Below are 20,205 nucleotides of genomic sequence, written 5' to 3'. Positions count from 1 at the left end.
GATTCAGCCAGTAAGCCTGTTGGAACTTATAGTGAGAGTGACCTTTGCTTTGAATTCACTTAGTTTGTTAAGTTAGACATTAGTTGTGTTTTACCTTTCATTTTCTTGTAACCAATTCTGACCTGTATGCATCATTACTTGTAATCACTTAAAATATCTCCTCCTGTAGTTAATAAATGTGTTTTATTTTATCTAAACCAGTGTGTTTGGTTTGAAGTGTTTGGGAAACTTTATTTGAGATAATAGGATTTGTCCATATCATTTTCTATTAATGACATGACGGACTTTATATGAGCTTGTTTTGACCAGGAGGATGCTGGGCATTTCTGGGGGAAGTCTGGGACTGGGAATTTGCTAGTGTTGCCCTGAAGTGTAATTCATGAGTGAATGGCTGCAGCACTCACACACCATAACTGGGAGTAACTTACACATTGGAATTACTCCACTTTCCTGCAGAACTTGTGGAGGTCACTCTGAGGAGCTAAACTCCAAACTGAGGAAAGGGGCAAAATCTAACTGGGTGGGGTCGAGGAATCATTGCTTCTCTGTGAAACTCTGTTATTTTTTCTGTTTAGCACCCTCAGAGCAGCCACCACAGGGAGATTCTCTTGTAGAAAGCTTTAACGAAGCCATGTTGCCAGGGGAACACCAAGTGCCAGAGCCAATGCACAAGCAGAAAGCCACTGTGCAGATAGTGTTGGACTCCTGTGGAACTCTGGAGATGTGCATGGATACCCATGGGTCTGCCGGGTTTGGGGATGGTTCCAATGGCCTGGTTTTCAGGGGACATGCATCACTACTGTAGACAAACTGTAGGATCTTCTGCAGAATTTTCCATGCAAGGAGATGATCCATGTCAGTATCTGGCAGCCTGTATTATGAGATATTAGTTTAAAAGTTCTTTGGGGCTGGGACCATCTTTTTGTTTTATATTTGTACAATGTGTAGCACAATGGGTGTTAGTCCATAATGGGGACTCTAGGTGCTACTACAATAGAAATCATAAGTAGTAATAATGACCCCCAACATATACACCAATCCATACACACACAAATTGCTCGTTCACTCTCTGGTTCAGTCAGCTGTGGCCCAATTTCTACTTAGGAGTTACTAACATAGCTGTGAATAATTTTCCTCTGTATTCATCCAGCTGTAATGGTTATTGTGGCTATATATCAATTGTCCATTTGAGTGCTACTTATTCTTTTTAATCCTTTACAAATGATGTAAAATGACTGTAATAATTTATTCTCCTCTCTATTTAGTGTCTCTGTCTTACATTGCATTGCAATTTTCCTTTAATTCACGAATCCATTTGCTTCATGGATCTTTGCATGTGGTTAAGCACATCTAGTACAGAATATTTTAAACTACAGTTTATTGTTTCAGAGTAGCAGCCGTGTTAGTCTGTATCCGCAAAAAGAACAGGAGTACTTGTGGCACCTTAGAGACTAACAAATTTATTTGAGCATAAGCTTTCGTGGGCTACACCCCACTTCTTCGGATGCATAGAATGGAACATATATTGAGGAGATATATATATACACACATACAGAGAGCATGAACAGGTGGGAGTTGTCTTACCAACTCTGAGAGGCCAATTAAGTACCATAAGAGAAAAAAAACTTTTGAAGTGATAATCAAGATAGCCCAGTACAGACAGGTTGATAAGAAGTGTGAGAGTACTCCTGTCTGTACTGGGCTATCTTGATTATCACTTCAAAAGTTTTTTTTTTCTCTTACTTAATTGGCCTCCTGAGAGGCGCAGGATCCTCAGGTGCCATGGTTTTGTCACATTGAGGGCCTGGATCATAGTAGGACCCAGGTGTCATGCAGAAGTGCTCAGAGCTGTATGACTTGTGCATGGTTCTTACAAATTCACTGTGTGGCCACAGATGCTGCCACACATGTGTGCGGCATACAAGTGGGGCGGGAGCACACATTCACCAGCAACTGGCAATGCAGTAGAAAAACCAGCCTGGTGGCAACCCTATCAGAACCAGCCCAGAGCAGCAGTGTGCATGAAAGTATAGGTAGCTAGACCCTGGATGTTGTCTGTAGTCATTAAACGTGGTTTTTTGTACTCCACTGGGCCTACATGCATCCCCTTTGTATTGCATTTACGGTTACCACCTGGCCGGTATTTGACTGGCCAGTTTTTTTTATTGATTTGTCAGTTGCCAGAAATATAATTTAATCTGCTGGGGTTTTTTTTACGTGGGTCTAAAGATTTGAATTATCACAATACACTGGGACATCTAATGTTAAAAGTTTCCGTGTCTAGCTAAAGATGCTGCAGTGTTTCTACTTCCACAGCTTAAGTGACAACTGGTCAAAACTGTTGAAAATCCAGCAGCTATCTGCCCACCAACACATAAGCGCATCACTAGGCCATGAGTAAACAGCTAATTTAGAGAAAAAAATTAAACCGGGTTTAAAATGTTTCACTCTTTGGGGAAAATGGACTTCTCTGATAGCTCAATAGAAAACTGGAACAGCAGATAATTGCTAATAGTATAACTGATGAGGAAAAGATGGTGATTTTACTGACTATAATGGGGGCTAAAATGTATAACCATTGTGCAGCTGAACGATCCTGTTAAGCAAGAAAAAAATTGGTGAGAGTGGGGAAATTATAAAAAAAATCATCTATTCCTGAAGCCACTGATAATTGCAGCGCATTTCCACTTTTATAGCTGGAATCAAAAAGAAAATGAAACCAATTCTGAATATGTGACTGAATTAAATAAATTAATAAATAGAGCACTGGCAGTTTGGAGAGAATTTAAATGATGCTTCAAGTGACAAGTTGGTCTGTGTTATGCAAAATGAAGCAATCCTGAAATGGATATGGGCTTAGACTGAATTGACCCTAAAATATGCACTAGAAATCACGGTATCAATGGAGGTAGCTATTAAAGATGCCAGGGAGCTGCAACAGTCTCTTGTGATCTGTGCAATAAATAAACAGGGGATCAAGCAGACAGCACGATATGGACAACAGTCAAAGACTCTGTGCTTTCATTGAGTGAACGTCTCATAATGCAAATTGGGTGGTGAATAAGTGAAACCTTGGTTATGCCCCTTCTCTTCCTCTCTCCTCTCCCCTCTCTCCCCCCCCCTCCAGAAAAACAGTAGCCAGCATACTGAGATGGGAAAGGGGGAGAAATTTGCTGCTGGTTTATGCCAGAAGCAAATCTCTTTCCTGCCTGGAGCAAGGGTCTGGAGATACAAATCCTTTCCTGGCATGGCATAGCTACATGCCATCTCTGCTCTGCATCATGTTCTAGGGACACAATTTTACCCAAAATGTCAAATTTTTCAATGTTAAGAAATGATCAGATGCGCCAGTCGACAGTTAGGATAGCCTCTACTCAGGGTCCCTAAATTGGTGTGAACTAGATGCAAGCATTCATATGACTAGTGATGATCAAGTTTCTGAGCTGGGTGAGTGGCTTCATCAGAGACCATGCCACTCCTGAACAGCCAGTCTTGATCTAAGATACGGTACTAAGGGATGACATGGTCCTTTGATAGTCAACAAGACAGTCTATGCCACCACTTAAAATTTGGGGGTTGGAAGTGTTGCAGGGTGACTGGCACCTTTAAGAGGGGGTGGGGTCCAGAGCACCCGGAACTGGTCCTCTGCTTCCCATTTGGGCTTTGCAGAGAGCACCTGGGTCCCAGAGAGAAAGAAGAATGACCAGTGAGAGCTGCCTGAGAAGGAAAAGAGACTTAGAGGCAGACAGGAGCAGCAGGGAAGAGCTGCTGGAAATGAAGAGGTACAGTGCAGAGGTAGCAGAAGTAACGGGGGGAGAGCTGGGAGAGAGAGAGAGAGCTAATGGTGATGAGAGCTGGTTCAGAGAGTTGCTGGGAGGAACAGAAGGTGAAGATACCCTAACAAGCTGTAGGAGAGCTCACGCAGAGACCCCTGGGCAAAGGGCAAGGGCCAGCTTGATTAGAGAAGCTAAGTCTGAAAACACAAGGGTTGCTGCTGGAGAGTGGATCCCAGGAGCAGGTGTTGGACTCACAGGCAGGGAGGCCTGAGGGAGTAGAACACCATGGATAGTCCTCCTATTGCAGCATGTCTGAGTGACGGGCTGCAGGCAGCTGAGCCAGAAACAAGATAGTTGATTCTGGATGTTCCCTGAGCAGGGGTAGCACTCACAGGAAGGGAGGCTTGGGGAGTGCAACACTCTGAGGAACTGTCTTGCAGGATACCTGACTTGGGGGCTGCAGCAGCAGAGTTGTGGGAGAGAAGCAACTTTGGTAACTCTCAGGTAGATGGCCTAGAGAGTGGGGCCCTGGAACAAGGACAGAAAAGCTGCGAACCGAGTGGACACTGACAGAGGTGGACAACCTGGAAATGGTATCCCTGGACGGGGCATGGAAAACTACTGGGACTCTCTTGTAGTTTGGGATTTGGAAAGAACTTTTTTTTTTTATCATGTGAGTTCTGTGAACTATTGTACATGTACAGGAATAAAACTATGCCCAACAGTGGGATTTTGAATGGACACTCAGAGAGATTGTGTTCCTTTTTATAGACAGGCATACCAGCATGCCATAGGAGAGCGCTCAACGTGGAGGCTGCCCTGCTACAGGAGGATTCAGATTTCAGGTTCCATTTTTGGCCCATCTATAATTATTTTTGAGGCATATTAGCTAAGGTCATAATATGCCCTACATTTACTCCAATCTCAGGCCCTGGCTTATAATTTGTAGGGCACAAAGTTTCCAGAAGGGGAACTCAGGAAATGAGTTGCCTATCTCTTTGGTCTTGCTGTCAAGGTATGGTGAGGAGGGATGCACAGTGTCTGGCTATGAGCTATTTCCTCTTTCTCTGGCCCTATGCCAGAGAGGCAATGAATTGCAGAGTATTTATGGACTGAGGGAAGACAAATGTCTTCTTGTTTTGCTTGTACTTAGGAGTGGCCTTCTAAGCAATAATGAGCATAATATGTAAAACAATACCAAGCACATCAAGGTGGGTTGTTTCATCACATTAACCAAACAAGCCCTGTCAGCTGTTGATAGAGATACTCCTGGACAGATAGCCAGTTTGGTCCCAATCCATTTCTAATTAAAGAATACAAATGAAGGAGTGCAAAAATGGCAACATCGTGTCCTAGTTAATTTGTGAATGGGTTTGGTAAAAATAACAATGTCTTCCATGCTAAGTTCTCTCTCTGAGTAAAGAATGTGTGAGCATATATGTTGTTATGGCTAGGGACTGCACAACTGCTCCCACTGAAGGTAATTTGAGGATAAATAGACAGTGCACTTCAGTGATATAAAAAAATAATGCTTGCTCGACTGTTCCTCTGTGCTCTTAAAAGCATCACAAGCCTGACTAATTTGTGTTTGCCTTTAATTGTTAATAAGTAGTAAAAATACTGCATGGAACAGCCAAAGGGCATTCACAATGCAATGTTTTCAGAGAGAACAGTTTTTACTGCAAGCTTAGGCTCTTAAGAGGATACAGCAATTGTATTTAACAGGAGCATTATTAAAGAAGAAGTCAGTGTTGCCTTAACTATTAATGAATAGTTTGAATAAGGGTTCATATATATTTTAAATGCTAGGGACCACATTCTGCCTTCTCTTCCCTTTATGCCATCACACTGAAGTCAATGGGCTTGCATAGGTACAACTGAAATCTGGTTTCTGATTCTATATCTGAAACCCTAACTCTGCAAAGTTTGGGTGTTAAAATTAATGGTGCAGGTCATGCCTGCCCTAGACATACTAAACAGAAGCCCACTGGTTTCAATGGACTTTAGATCTGGCCCCATGTTACAAGGGGAGATAAAGCTGCGTCTCCTCATGTGTAACAGATCTGTTACAGAAGTCAGGTCTTAACTAGAGTTACTTAGGCCTGGTCTACACTATGAGGTTAGGTCGAATTTAGCCGCGTTAGGTCAATTTAAAAATGACTGCGTCCACACAACCAATCCCGTTCTGTCAACCTAAAGGGCTCTTAAAATCAACTTCTGTACTCCTCCCTGACAAGGGGAGTAGCGCTAAAATCGACCTTGCTGTGTCGAATTTGGGGTAGTGCGGACTCAAATTGACGGTATTGGCCTCCGGGAGCTGTCCCAGAGTGCTCCATTGTGACCGGTCTGGACAGCACTTTGAACTCCGATGCACTAGCCAGGTACACAGGAAAAGCCCCGAGAACTTTTGCATTTCATTTCCTGTTTGGTCAGCGTGGCGAACTCAGCAGCACAGGTAACCATGCAGTCCCCTCAAAATCGCAAACGAGCTCCAGCATGGACCAAAAGGGAGACACTGGATCTGATTGCTGTATGGGGAGAAGTATCTGTGCAGGCCGAACGCCGATCAAAAAGAAGAAACGCAAATATATTTGCCAAAATCTCACAGGGCATGTTGGACAGACGCTACAACAGGGACACACAGCAGTGCCATGTGAAAGTTAAGGAGTTCAGGCAAGCCTACCAAAAGACAAAGGAGGCAAATGGTCGCTTCAGGTCAGACCCCCATACATGCCGCTTCTATGATCAGCTGCATGGCATTATAGGGAGGGGACCAGTAAAAGGACCCTGTTCATGCTGGGCTGTTTGCGCTTCGCTAAAAGGGATCATCCCAGAGAATAGCCACACGGCGGGGGAAGGAGTGAAGGAATCATCCCAGAGAATAGCCACGCGGTGGGGTGGGGGTGTGTGTGTGCTGCACATACACCCGAAAACCGCAGCCCCTCCTTTTAAATGTGAAACCCAACTCATTGCTTGCTCTTGGAAAGGAGGGCGCTGCAGTTTGAAAACATTCCCACATGTTATGAAGGCATAAGAAGCCAACCCCGTGTACCAAAAGGCTTACCATGGCTACCAGGAAACCAAAGTCTGTTGCCCAGCCATGTGTGATGTCACCATACCGGCAGGCGCTCAATATAAAAGGCAAAATGCAACCTTGTACTTAAAACACATGTGCCTTCTGCTGTGCATTGCTTGATTCATAAGAACATAAGAACATAAGAAAGGCCGTACCAGGTCAGACCAAAGGTCCATCTAGCCCAGTATCCTGTCTACTGACAGTGGCCAATGCCAGGTGCCCCAGAGGGAGTGAACCTAACAGGCAATGATCAAGTGATCTCTCTCCTGCCATCCATCTCCATCCTCTGACAGACAGAGGCTAGGGACACCATTCCTTACCTGTCCTGGCTAATAGCCATTAATGGACTTAACCTCCATGAATTTATCCAGTTCTCTTTTAAACTCTGTTATAGTCCTAGCCTTCACAACCTCCTCAGGTAAGGAGTTCCCCAAGTTGACTGTGCGCTGCGTGAAGAAGAACTTCCTTTTATTTGTTTTAAACCTGCTGTCTATTAATTTCATTTGATGACCCCTAGTTCTTGTATTATGGGAATAAGTAAATAACTTTTCCTTATCCACTTTCTCCACATCACTCATGATTTTATATACCTCTATCATATCCCCCCTTAGTCTCCTCTTTTCCAAGCTGAAGAGTCCTAGCCTCTTTAATCTCTCCTCATATGGGACCCGTTCCAAACCCTTAATCATTTTAGTTGCCCTTTTCTGAACCTTTTCTATTGCCAGTATATCTTTTTTGAGATGAGGAGACCACATCTGTACGCAGGATTCGAGATGAGGGCATACCATCGATTTATATAAGGGCAATAATATATTATCCGTCTTATTCTCTATCCCCTTTTTAATGATTCCTAACATCCTGTTTGCTTTTTTGACCGCCTCTGCACACTGCGTGGACATCTTCAGAGAACTATCCACGATGACTCCAAGATCTTTTTCCTGACTTGTTGTAGCTAAATTAGCCCCCATCATATTATATGTATAGTTGGGGTTATTTTTTCCAAGGTGCATTACTTTACATTTATCCACATTACATTTCATTTGCCATTTTGTTGCCCAATCACTTAGTTTTGTGAGATCTTTTTGAAGTTCTTCACAGTCTGCTTTGGACTTAACTATCTTTAGCAGTTTAGTATCATCTGCAAACTTTGCCACCTCACTGCTTACCCCTTTCTCCAGATCATTTATGAATAAGTTGAATAGGATCGGTCCGAGGACTGACCCTTGGGGAAAACCACTAGTTACCCCTCTCCATTCTGAGAATTTAGCATTTATTCCTACCCTTTGTTCCCTGTCTTTTAACCAGTTCTCAATCCATGAAAGGACCTTCCCTTTTATCCCATGGCAGCTTAATTTACATAAGAGCCTTTGGTGAGGGACCTTGTCAAAGGCTTTCTGGAAATCTAAGTACACTATGTCCACTGGATCCCCCTTGTCCACATGTTTGTTGACCCCTTCAAAGAATTCTAATAGATTAGTAAGACACGATTTCCCTTTACAGAAACCATGTTGACTATTGCTCAACAGTTTATGATTTTCTGTGTGTCGGACAATTTTATTCTTAACTATTGTTTCGACTAATTTGCCCGGTACAGATGTTAGACTTACCGGTCTGTAGTTGCCGGGATCACCTCTAGAGCCCTTTTTAAATATTGGCATTACATTAGCTAACTTCCAGTCATTGGGTACAGAAGCCGATTTAAAGGACAGGTTACAAACCCTAGTTAATAGTTCCGCAACTTCACATTTGAGTTCTTTCAGAACTCTTGGGTGAATGCCATCTGGTCCCGGTGACTTGTTAATGTTAAGTTTATCAATTAATTCCAAAACCTCCTCTTGTGACACTTCAATCCATGACAGTTCCTCAGATTTGTCACCTACAAAAGCCAGCTCAGGTTTGGGAATCTCCCTAACATCCTCAGCCGTGAAGACTGAAGCAAAGAATCCATTTAGTTTCTCCGCAATGACTTTATCGTCTTTAAGCGCTCCTTTTGTATCTCGATCATCAAGGGGCCCCACTGGTTGTTTAGCAGGCTTCCTGCTTCTGATGTACTTAAAAAACGTTTTGTTATTACCTTTGGAGTTTTTGGCTAGCCGTTCCTCAAACTCCTCTTTGGCTTTTCTTATTACATTCTTGCACTTAATTTGGCAGCGTTTATGCTCCTTTCTATTTGCCTCACTAGGATTTGACTTCCACTTTTTAAAGGAAGTCTTTTTATCTCTCACTGCTTCTTTTACATGGTTGTTAAGCCACAGTGGCTCTTTTTTAGTTCTTTTACTGTGTTTCTTAATTTGGGGTATACATTGAAGTTGGGCCTCTATTATGGTGTCTTTAAAAAGCGCCCATGCAGCTTGCAGGGATTTCACTTTAGTCACTGTACCTTTTAACTTCTGTTTAACTAACCCCCTCATTTTTGCATAGTTCCCCCTTTTGAAATTAAATGCCACAGTGTTGGGCTGTTGAGATGTTCTTCCCACCACAGGGATGTTGAACGCTATTGTATTATGGTCACTATTTCCAAGCGGTCCTGCTATAGTTACCTCTTGGACCAACTCCTGTGCTCCACTCAGGACTAAATCTAGAGTTGCCTCTCCCCTTGTGGGTTCCCGTACCAGCTGCTCCATGAAGCAGTCATTTAAAGTATCGAGAAATTTTATCTCTGCATTTCGTCCTGAAGTGAAATGTTCCCAGTCAATATGGGGATAATTGAAATCCCCCACTATTATTGAGTTCTTAATTTTGATAGCCTCTCTAATTTCCCTTAGCATTTCATCATCACTATCACCGTCCTGGTCAGGTGGTCGATAATAGATCCCTAATGTTATATTCTTATTAGAGCATGAAATTTCTATCCATAGAGATTCTATGGAACATGCGGATTTGCTTAAGATTTTTACTTCATTTGATTGTACATTTTCTTTCACATATAGTGCCACTCCCACCCCTGCACGACCTGTTCTGTCCTTCCGATATATTTTGTACCCCGGAATGATTGTGTCCCATTGATTGCTCTCAGTCCACCAGGTTTCTGTGATGCCTATTATATCAATGTCCTCCTTTATCACAAGGCACTCTAGTTCACACATCTTATTATTTAGACTTCTAGCATTTGTGTACAAGCACTTTAAAAACTTGTCACTGTTTATTTGTCTGCCCTTTTCTGATGTATCAGATTCTTTTATATGTGAATGTTTATCATCTGATCTGGCCCCTACTTTATCCTCTTCCATCCTCTGCTCCTGACTATAACCTGGAGATTCTCTATCATTAGACTCTCCCCTAAGAGAAGTCTCTGTCCAAGCCACATGCTCCTCTGCAGCAGTCGGCTTTCCCCCAGTTTAAAAACTGCTCTACAACCTTTTTAATGTTTAGTGCCAGCAGTCTGGTTCCACTTTGGTTTAGGTGGAGCCCATCCTTCCTGTATAGGCTCCCCCCATTCCAGAAGTTTCCCCAGTTCCTAATGAATGTAAACCCCTCCTCTCTACACCATCGTCTCATCCATGCATTGAGACTCTGAAGCTCTGCCTGCCTACCTGGCCCTGCGCGTGGAACTGGGAGCATTTCTGAGAATGCCACCACAGAGGTCCTGGATTTCAGTCTCTTCCCTAGCAGCCTAAATTTGGTCTCCAGGACATCTCTCCTACCCTTCCCTATGTCATTGGTACCTACATGTACCACGACCACCGGCTCCTCCCCAGCACTACACATAAGTCTGTCTAGATGCCTCGAGAGATCCGCAACCTTTGCACCAGGCAGGCAAGTCACCATACGGTTCTCCCGGTCATCACAAACCCAGCTATCTACGTTTCTAATGATCGAATCTCCCAATACTAATACCTGCCTTTTCCTAGCAACTGGAGTTCCCTCCCCCGGAGAGGTAACCTCAGTGCAAGAGGCAACCCCAGCACCGTCTGGAAGGAGGGTCCCAACTATGGGAAGGTTTCCCTCTGCTCCCGTTGACTGCTCTGCTTCCCCGGGCCTTTCATCCTCCTCAACAGCGCAGGGGCTGTCTGACCGGAGGTGGGACAATTCTACAGTGTCCCGGAAAGCCTCATCAACATACCTCTCTGCCTCCCTTAGCTCCTCCAGTTCCGCCACCCTTGCCTCCAGAGGCCGTACGTGGTCTCTGAGGGCCAGGAGCTCCTTGCACCGAATGCACACATACGCCACCCGCCCACGGGGCAGGTAATCATACATGCTACACTCAGTGCAATAAACTGGATAGCCCCCACTCTGCAGCTGGGCTTCTGCCTGCATTTTCTCCTAGTTAATGAAGGGGTTGTTTAAAGCAAGAAGTTTTGAATGTAGTTTGGGCTATAGGTTTTAAGGGGAATAAAGGGTATAAGATAGAACCGGCAAGGGACCTGCGCTCCCTTCCTGCTCCCCTTCCAAACTCCCTTGCGAAACTCCCTGTTAGCAGCCCCTGGTCGCAAAAGTTCCCTGGTCGCTTGTGCGCTGCTTTATAAAGCCCTGGCCTGCGTGAATGCCCCGCCCACTGATTAAGGCTCAGCCAATTACCAGAGGCTTCTAGCCTTCAGACCTTCCTTTGAAGCTCACAGCTTCCAACTGCCAGCCACAGCACACGGTCCTTCAAACAACCAAACACTCTTTTCACTGTGAAAGAGTCTCCCTTTTTTTCTCAGAAATGTATCATCTTAAATTTTACTCTCCCTTTTTATCTCCCCCCAGGTGCAAATGTTTCTACGCTCCCCCTATCATCTCCATCCCTGAGGTTATCACAGATTAGAAGGCAAAAGAAACGCACTCGCGATGACATGTTTTCCGAGCTCATGCAGTCCTCCCGCACTGATAGGGCACAGCTTAATGCATGGAGGCATTCAGTGGCAGAGGCCAGGAAAGAATTAAGTGAGTGCGAAGAGCAGAAGCAGGATGCAATGCTGAGGCTTATGGGGGAGCAAACGGACATGATGAAGCGTCTGTTGGAGCTGCAGGAAAGCCAACCCAACAAGAGCACAGATCCCTGCTGCATCCACTGTATAACCGCATGCCCTCCTCCCCAAGTTCCATATCCGCCTCACCCAGATGCCGAAGAACACGGGGGAGAGAGGCTCCAGGCACCCAGCCACTCCACTCCAGAGGATGGGCCAAGAAACAGAAGGCTGTCAGTCAAACAGTTTGTTTATTGTAGCCACACTAAAAATCAATGTGGCCTTGTCCTTCCCTCCTCCCCCACCCCATCCGGGCTACCTTGTCCGTTATCTCATTTTTTATTTTTATTTTTTTTAAAGAAAGAATGCATGGTTTCAAAACAATAGTTACTTTATTTCGAAGGGGGCAGGGTGGTTGGCTTACAGGGAATTAAAATCAACAAAGGGGGAGGGTTTGCATCAAGAAGAAACACACACAACTGTCACACCCAAGCCTGGCCAGTCATGAAACTGGTTTTCAGAGCCTCTTTCATGCGCAGCGTGCCTTGCTGTGCTCTTCTAATCGCTCTGGTGTCTGGCTGTTCAAAATAGTACACCAGGCGATTTGCCTCAACCTCCCACCCTGCCATAAATATCTCCCTCTTACTCTCTCAGATATTATGGAGCATACAGCAAGCAGCAATAACAATGGGAATGTTGGTTGCACTGAGGTTTGACCTACTCAGCAAACAGCGCCAGCGAGCTTTTAAATGTCCAAAGGCACATTCTACTGTACCACCATTCTGCACTTGCTCAGCCTATAGTTGAACTGCTCCTTACTACTGTCCAGGCTGCCTGTGTAAGGCTTCATTAGCCATGGGAGCAAGGGGTAGGCTGGGTCCCTAAGGATAACTATTGGCATTTCAACATCCGCAATGGTAATTTTCTGGTCTGGGAAGTAAGTCCCTTCTTGCAGCTTCTTGAACAGCCCAGAGTTCCTAAATATGCGAGTGTCATGCACCTTTCCCAGCCATCCCATGTTGATGTCAGTGAAATGTCCCTTGTGACCCACCAGTGCTTGCAGCACCATTGAGAAGTACCCCTTGTGGTTCACATACTGGTTGGCAAGGTGGTCCGGTGCCAAGATGGGGATATACGTTCTATCTATCGCCCCACCACTGTTAGGGAACCCTATTGCAGCAAAGCGATCCAATATGACCTGCACATTTCCCAGAGTCACTACCCTTGATAACAGAACATCAACGATTGCATTGGCTACTTGGATCACAGCAGCCCCCACAGTATACTTGCCCACTCCAAATTGATTCCCGACTGACCGGTAGCAGTCAGGTGTTGCAAGCTTCCACAGGGCTATCGCCACTCGCTTCTCAACTGTCAGGGCAGCTCTCATATTGATATTCCTGAGCTTCAGAGTGGGGGAAAGCAACTCACAGAGTTCCAGGAAAGTAGCCTTACGCATGCGAAAGTTTCGCAGCCACTGTGAATCATCCCATACCTGCAACACTATGCGGTCCCACCAGTCTGTGCTTGTTTGCCTGGCCCAGAATTAGCGTTCCACTGTATCAACCAGCCCCACTGCCACCATGATGTCCCAATTGCCACAGCCCGTGCTTTCAGGAACGTCGATGTCCATGTCCTCATCAAAATCCACCTCGTGCTGGTGTCTCTTAGTCCGGTTCTGCATATATTCCAGGATAATGCGCAAGGTGGTTAAAATGCTCAGAACAGCAGCAGTGATGGTGAGCTGAGCGGACTCCATGCTTGCCGTGGTATGGCGTCTGTGTGGGTAACCCAGGAAAAAAGGCGCGAAACAATTGTCTGCTGTTGCTTTCACAGAGGGAGGGGCGACTGACGACATGTACCCAAAACCACCCGCGACAATGTTTTTGCCCCATCAGGCATTGGGTTCTTAACCCAGAATTCTAATGGGCAGTGGAGACTGCGGGAACTGTGGGATAGCTACCCACAGTACACCACTCTGTAAGTCGATGCTAGCTACTTAATGCGCTTAGTTGGGACATACGCAATCAACTCTATAAAATCAATTTCTAAAAATCGACTTCTATAAAATCAATCTAATTTCACAGTGTAGACATACCCTTAGATTATAAACTCTTCAGGGCAAACAGGGTTTGAGTATTTGTTCTGTGAAGCACTCTGTACATCTATGGGGCTATGTAAATAACACAAATGAGCATTGTAAGCCAGTGCACCAGCTCACCAGCCAGTGCATCAAATAAAGCCTGTGAGAGTGGCAGAGTTTCAGCCTTGTTCACCAGGCATAGGCTTAATTATAAAAAACAAAACCATCGAACACAATTCAAACACATAAGGCTTTACAAGAACCAGACAGCAGGACCTCTTAGCCAAGTGTTCCACCTCACTAACATGGAGAATTTCCTTCCAGTTCCTTTCCTCTGACTCTGGGTCTCCTGTAGGTCTCTCCCGCTAAGTGAGCTGCTTTCTGGCCTATCATCAGAAGACCAGGTGACCTGCAGACTGTCACCTGATCCCTGGCCTCAAGCCCATCCCTGGGAGGCAACTAATTAGTCACAAGTAAGCTCTGTTCACGTCCCTTAAAGGATCACCCCACCCTGTAACAACATGCAGTACTTCTGCATGACACCATTGTAGCTGAGAGGCAGTTCCATCTTTACTGCCTTGGCCTAAATTTGCACAGCTGGACATAGCACATATACAACAATTTCTGGCAATCATTAGGAGCCATCTGAGCCTTCTGACCCTTGCAGATAAGATTTATTAGCATATTTGTCCGGGAGGGCAATATATATGATGGTCACCATTTAAAAAATCAAGTCCTGATTCTTCTTTCACACGTCTCGTGTTGGAGTAACTCCACTAACTTCACTGGGATTACTGTTGATTCATATCAGTGTGTGTCAGAGGAGAATCAGGCCCTCAGAAGTTTTTCGCTAAATTTAAAGGGGAAGATACAACTGTGCAGTAGCTGTGGGTAAATATTGACAGGATTGTGAATTATCTGGGGCAGAGGCTGTCTGTGCGGTTTATACAGGGCATAGCACAGGAGATCTCTTATCTGCATGTGGAGTGAGTAGGCATGACCACCGTAGATATAATATATAATAATAAATCATTTGAAAGGTAATCGTATATCCTATTCTGACTCCACTAATCCATATTTAGCTTTGGGCTAGCATATTAGCAGCAAATAATTTTCCATGTACAAAGTACATATATTTTTAATTCCAACTGTTTAAAAAAAAAAAGGAGTCCTTTATTTCTACTTAGGTGTTACGAGAACTCTGAATAAGAGCATGACTTACAAGGGGTACCTCTCCTACTCGTCTTGTACAGTGCTAAGGAAAACAAAGATTCTGGTGATTTCCTTTAATGAAACCTGCCCATGCATCTGCTGTATTGCTTTGGACAAGCCCCTTCATGTCCAATTCAAAAAGCATGGTTGAAAAGCCCCTAGGATAGTTCAGCACTTTATGGCAGAGTGAACAACTCAGTTAAATTAACCCAAACCAGAGGTCTATACAAAAGAAACGTAGCTCGGGAAAAGACCCTCTTTTCTCCGTCCTTTCTCCCCCTCCCCCTGAACCAAGGGCAGAAAGGGGGGAAAGGATTTCGATAGAAAGAGTTCAAGCACTGCATGGAACCAAAAATAATCTGAGTTGAACTGAGCATTATGAATTTGGGAAAACGTATTTGGCTTAACGGGAAACAGGTTTTTCCTCCAGATGGTAATGAGTAGGAAAGTGCCCATGTCATACTACATTTATATGTCTCTTAAGAGGGTGCTCAGTACCTCATGTCAAGCCATATGTATGATGTGATGCTATGGCAATTGCCATGGACCTACGGTGTCATAACAGAATGACAGAATAAAGTCTGCAGAATTTGCTCTTAACTTTTTTTTCTATGAAATGCTAACTTACTCCTAATGCTGCCCTTTCTTTTTGATGAATTGTTCACATTTTTCTGTGCATTGCTATTGCCTGGAGCAGGACATGTTCCTTTTGATGTGATTCCACTTATATTTTGGATACCAGGGATGTCATTTAGGGACTATTGAGGAAAATATTGATCCTGGTATATCATGAATGTGTGTGGGGAAAAATCCATTTCAAACAGTAGGCTCTGGGTTGTTTGTTTGTTTTTTGCCAGAGCCTCTAGAGAGGTATTTTAGTACAATATTTAAAAATGTAAATGGGGCAGATAATGCCCACCCAATAAACCTGTGCTAAAATATCCAGTACAATCTAGGTCACAGGTAATGCTAGGACTAAGCTTGGCAATTAAATAAAGGAGAGGGGTGTGTGTGTGCGTGTGTGTATATAGATCTTTGTATTCAGGAAATAGCAAGGGTTCAATAATTTGAAAGGTAATTATTGTAAGATAAGTGTGTTATACAAATACATTAGGGTCACTCAAGCTACATGTAATGACCATGTTGAAGAAAATGGACCACTACATAGAGGCAAGTCTCAGTGAGCCAAATGTCCTTTTCTTTATGTGTCCATAAATAATAGCTTCCTGTCTGAAAATCAAAATCTTCCTGCAGAACTTGTCTAATATTTGCAGTGACAGCTGGATAATTGAACATATTAAACTCCACCAGTAAGACTAAATGCTAAAATAAAGGCTATCAGCAACCACAAGATGGCAGCCTCTTCATGTTTAACTACAGCTCAGTACAGAAGTCCTGAGCCATTAATGAAGTTAATGAGATATTTGTCATACGTTGGACTATGTCTCATGTGAAGAAATACTCCTATACCAATACCTACTGATCAGATCAGAACGTTTAGATTCAGTTCTGATTCCTATAGGCTATTTATTACATAGAGCAGCTAACTGGCTTTCTTACAGATTTATGACCATTATCTGCTAGAGCATTTCTCTGGCAGGCAATGCAAAGAGTAGACACATCGTGTTTGTGTTTACATCACAGTTAATTGAACATCATGCTACTTTGGTTCATCATTTAGTGGCAATAAAGTTTCTCATGCAGTGATAAATGTATACTCCAAATTAAGAAACACAGCAAAAGAACTAAAAAAGAGCCACCGTGGCTTAACAACCATGTAAAAGAAGCAGTGAGAGATAAAAAGATTTCCTTTAAAACGTGGAAGTCAAATCCTAGTGAGGTAAATAGAAAGGAGCATAAATACTGCCAAATTAAGTGTAAAAATGTAATAAGAAAAGCTAAAGAGGAGTTTGAAGAATGGCTAGCCAAAAACTCAAAAGGTAATAACAAAATGTTTTTTAAGTACATCAGAAGCAGGAAGCCTTCTAAACAACCAGTGGGGCCCCTCGATGATCGAGATACAAAAGGAGCGCTTAAAGACGATAAAGTCATTGCGGAGAAACTAAACAAATTCTTTGCTTCAGTCTTCACGGCTGAGGATGTTAGGGAGATTCCCAAACCTGAGCCGGCTTTTGTAGGTGACAAATCTGAGGAACTGTCACAGATTGAAGTGTCACTAGAGGAGGTTTTGGAATTAATTGATAAACTTAACATTAACAAGTCACCGGGACCAGATGGCATTCACCCAAGAGTTCTGAAAGAACTCAAATGTGAAATTGCGGAACTATTAACTAGGGTTTGTAACCTGTCTTTTAAATCGGCTTCTGTACCCAACGACTGGAAGATAGCTAATGTAACGCCAATATTTAAAAAGGGGTCTAGAGGTGATCCCGGCAATTACAGACCGGTAAGTCTAACGTCGGTACTGGGCAAATTAGTCGAAACAATAGTAAAGAATAAAATTGTCAGACACATAGAAGAACATAAATTGTTGGGCAAAAGTCAACATGGTTTCTGTAAAGGGAAATTGTGTCTTACTAATCTATTAGAGTTCTTTGAAGGGGTCAACAAACATGTGGACAAGGGGGATCCAGTGGACATAGTGTACTTAGATTTCCAGAAAGCCTTTGACAAGGTCCCTCACCAAAGGCTCTTATGTAAATTAAGTTGTCTTGGGATAAAAGGGAAGGTCCTTTCATGGATTGAGAACTGGTTAAAAGACAGGGAACAAAGGGTAGGAATTAATGGTAAATTCTCAGAACGGAGAGGGGTAACTAGTGGTGTTCCCCAAGGGTCAGTCCTAGGACCAATCCTATTCAACTTATTCATAAATGATCTGGAGAAAGGGGTAAAAATGAGGTGGCAAAGTTTGCAGATGATACTAAACTGCTCAAGACCGTTAAGACCAAAGCAGACTGTGAAGAACTTCAAAAAGATCTCACAAAACTAAGTGACTGGACAACAAAATGGCAAATGAAATGTAATGTGGATAAATGTAAAGTAATGTACATTGGAAAAAATAACCCCAACTATACATATAATATGATGGGAGCTAATTTAGCTACAACAAATCAGGAAAAAGATCTTGGAGTCATTGTGGATAGTTCTCTGAAGATGTCCACGCAGTGTGCAGAGGCGGTCAAAAAAGCAAACAGGATGTTAGGAATCATTAAAAAGGGGATAGAGAATAAGACGGAGAATATATTATTGCCCTTATATAAATCGATGGTAAGCCCACTTCTTGAATACTGCATACAGATGTGGTCTCCTCATCTCAAAAAAGATATACTGGCACTAGAAAAGGTTCAGAGAAGGGCAACTAAAATGATTAGGGGTTTGGAACGGGTCCCATATGAGGAGAGATTAAAGAGGCTAGGACTTTTCAGCTTGGAAAAGAGGAGACTAAGGGGGGATATGCTAGAGGTATATAAAATCATGAGTGGTGTGGAGAAAGTAGATAAGGAAAAGTTATTTACTTATTCCCATAATACAAGAACTAGGGGTCACCAAATGAAATTAATAGGCAGCAGGTTTAAAACAAATAAAAGGAAGTTCTTCTTCACGCAGCACACAGTCAACTTGTGGAACTCCTTACCTGAGGAGGTTGTGAAGGCTAGGACTATAACAGTGTTTAAAAGAGAACTGGATAAATTCATGGAGGTTAAGTCCGTTAATAGCTATTAGCCAGGATGGGTAAGGAATGGTGTCCCTAGACTCTGTTTGTCAAAGGGTGGAGATGGATGGCAGGAGAGAGATCACTCGATCATTGTCTGTTAGGTTCACTCCCTCTGGGGCACCTGGCATTGGCCACTTGTCGGTAGACAGGATACTGGGCTAGATGGACCTTTGGTCTGACCCACTACAGCCGTTCTTTGGTCTGACCCACTACAGCCGTTCTTATGTTCTTACATCTCAAATGGTACATTGCATATGATTGTGTCTGCTTCTTGCGATGTTAGACGGAATTGTCTTCCTGCTATCTTGTGCTCCCCTCCCCATTTTCTTCTGTTATATCAACATGTTGTCCCTCATTATATGTTTGAGTTGTAAGCTCTTTGGTGCACATACTGGTTGGTTGGTTTCATTTTGTTTTGTTTGTTAATTATGTGTGTACAGCACCCAGCACAAGTGGCTTTGGCATGTTTCTCGATGGGAACTGCTGGGGGCTGCTGAACATTTGTGAAAATCTTAAGTGTTGAGCTCTTTTGAAAATTTTACCTTGATTGTGAGTGTTCAGCAGTTTTGAAAATCTTGCCTATGTAATTTAGGGGAAGAAGATTGCAACATCAGCGTGTGGGCTGTTAGTGGGACTCAAATAGCCCTTGAAGTGGCTGAAAATCAAGTTAGATCAAAAGAATTAGATCAACTGGTCCTTTGACCACAAAGGTTTATTTAGGAAAAATCTGTAAAGTCAAATATTTTAAACTACAGATCACTCTTACATGAAAGATTATGTTGGAAACGCCACTACTAACGCTACAATTCTAGTTGTATTGCGTATTTAATTTCAAAAAATTAAGGTATCATTTACATACTCAGCAAAATAGATAGAAGACAAATCAATACTTAGATATTTGGTTAGCATTTATTCAGTATTCATACAAAGAACATTCACTTGCGCAAAAACAAAAAATAACACATATGTCCAATTTTTAATATATCAGTGTTCAATAGACATGCCTGGTTTGTCCAATACGTGTAATCAGAGATATCACTCAGTTTAATAAAATCAATAAAAATGACATGTTCTGGATAGTGTAAAGATGCTAACTCTGTAATATGGTAAACATTGTTTAAGAGAGAGATCTGATGATTGTATTACTGTATAATGTGTCTCTAAACAAAAGCTCACTAGTGTGATTATTGTTTTGTCTCTGATATGTACATGGCAAGGATTTGTAAACCTGTTAATATGTCCTTAATAAATAAATAGTTAAAAAAGAAAGACAGTATTTTACTTTCTTGTTTAAAATATTGTCCAGAGTTTAAACCCTAAAATAAGTCAGTGGAAGAAATTTTCCATTACTGTGAATCAAACACCACCCAGGTCTATGCCTGCTCTATATCATATTGTGTTCTGAGAGACAGGCAGATAAAAACAAGCAGATAGGAGTGAAAATAAATCTTACCCTCCTTTATATGAGTGTGGAGATTAAGCAATTATCTGGT

Source organism: Terrapene carolina, unplaced genomic scaffold (assembly GCF_002925995.2).
Source record: "Terrapene carolina triunguis isolate 2854851 unplaced genomic scaffold, T_m_triunguis-2.0 Scaffold96, whole genome shotgun sequence".
Lineage (NCBI taxonomy): Eukaryota > Metazoa > Chordata > Testudines > Emydidae > Terrapene > Terrapene triunguis.
The sequence above is the reverse complement of the archived record's forward strand: the minus strand, read 5'-3'. Positions refer to the sequence as shown.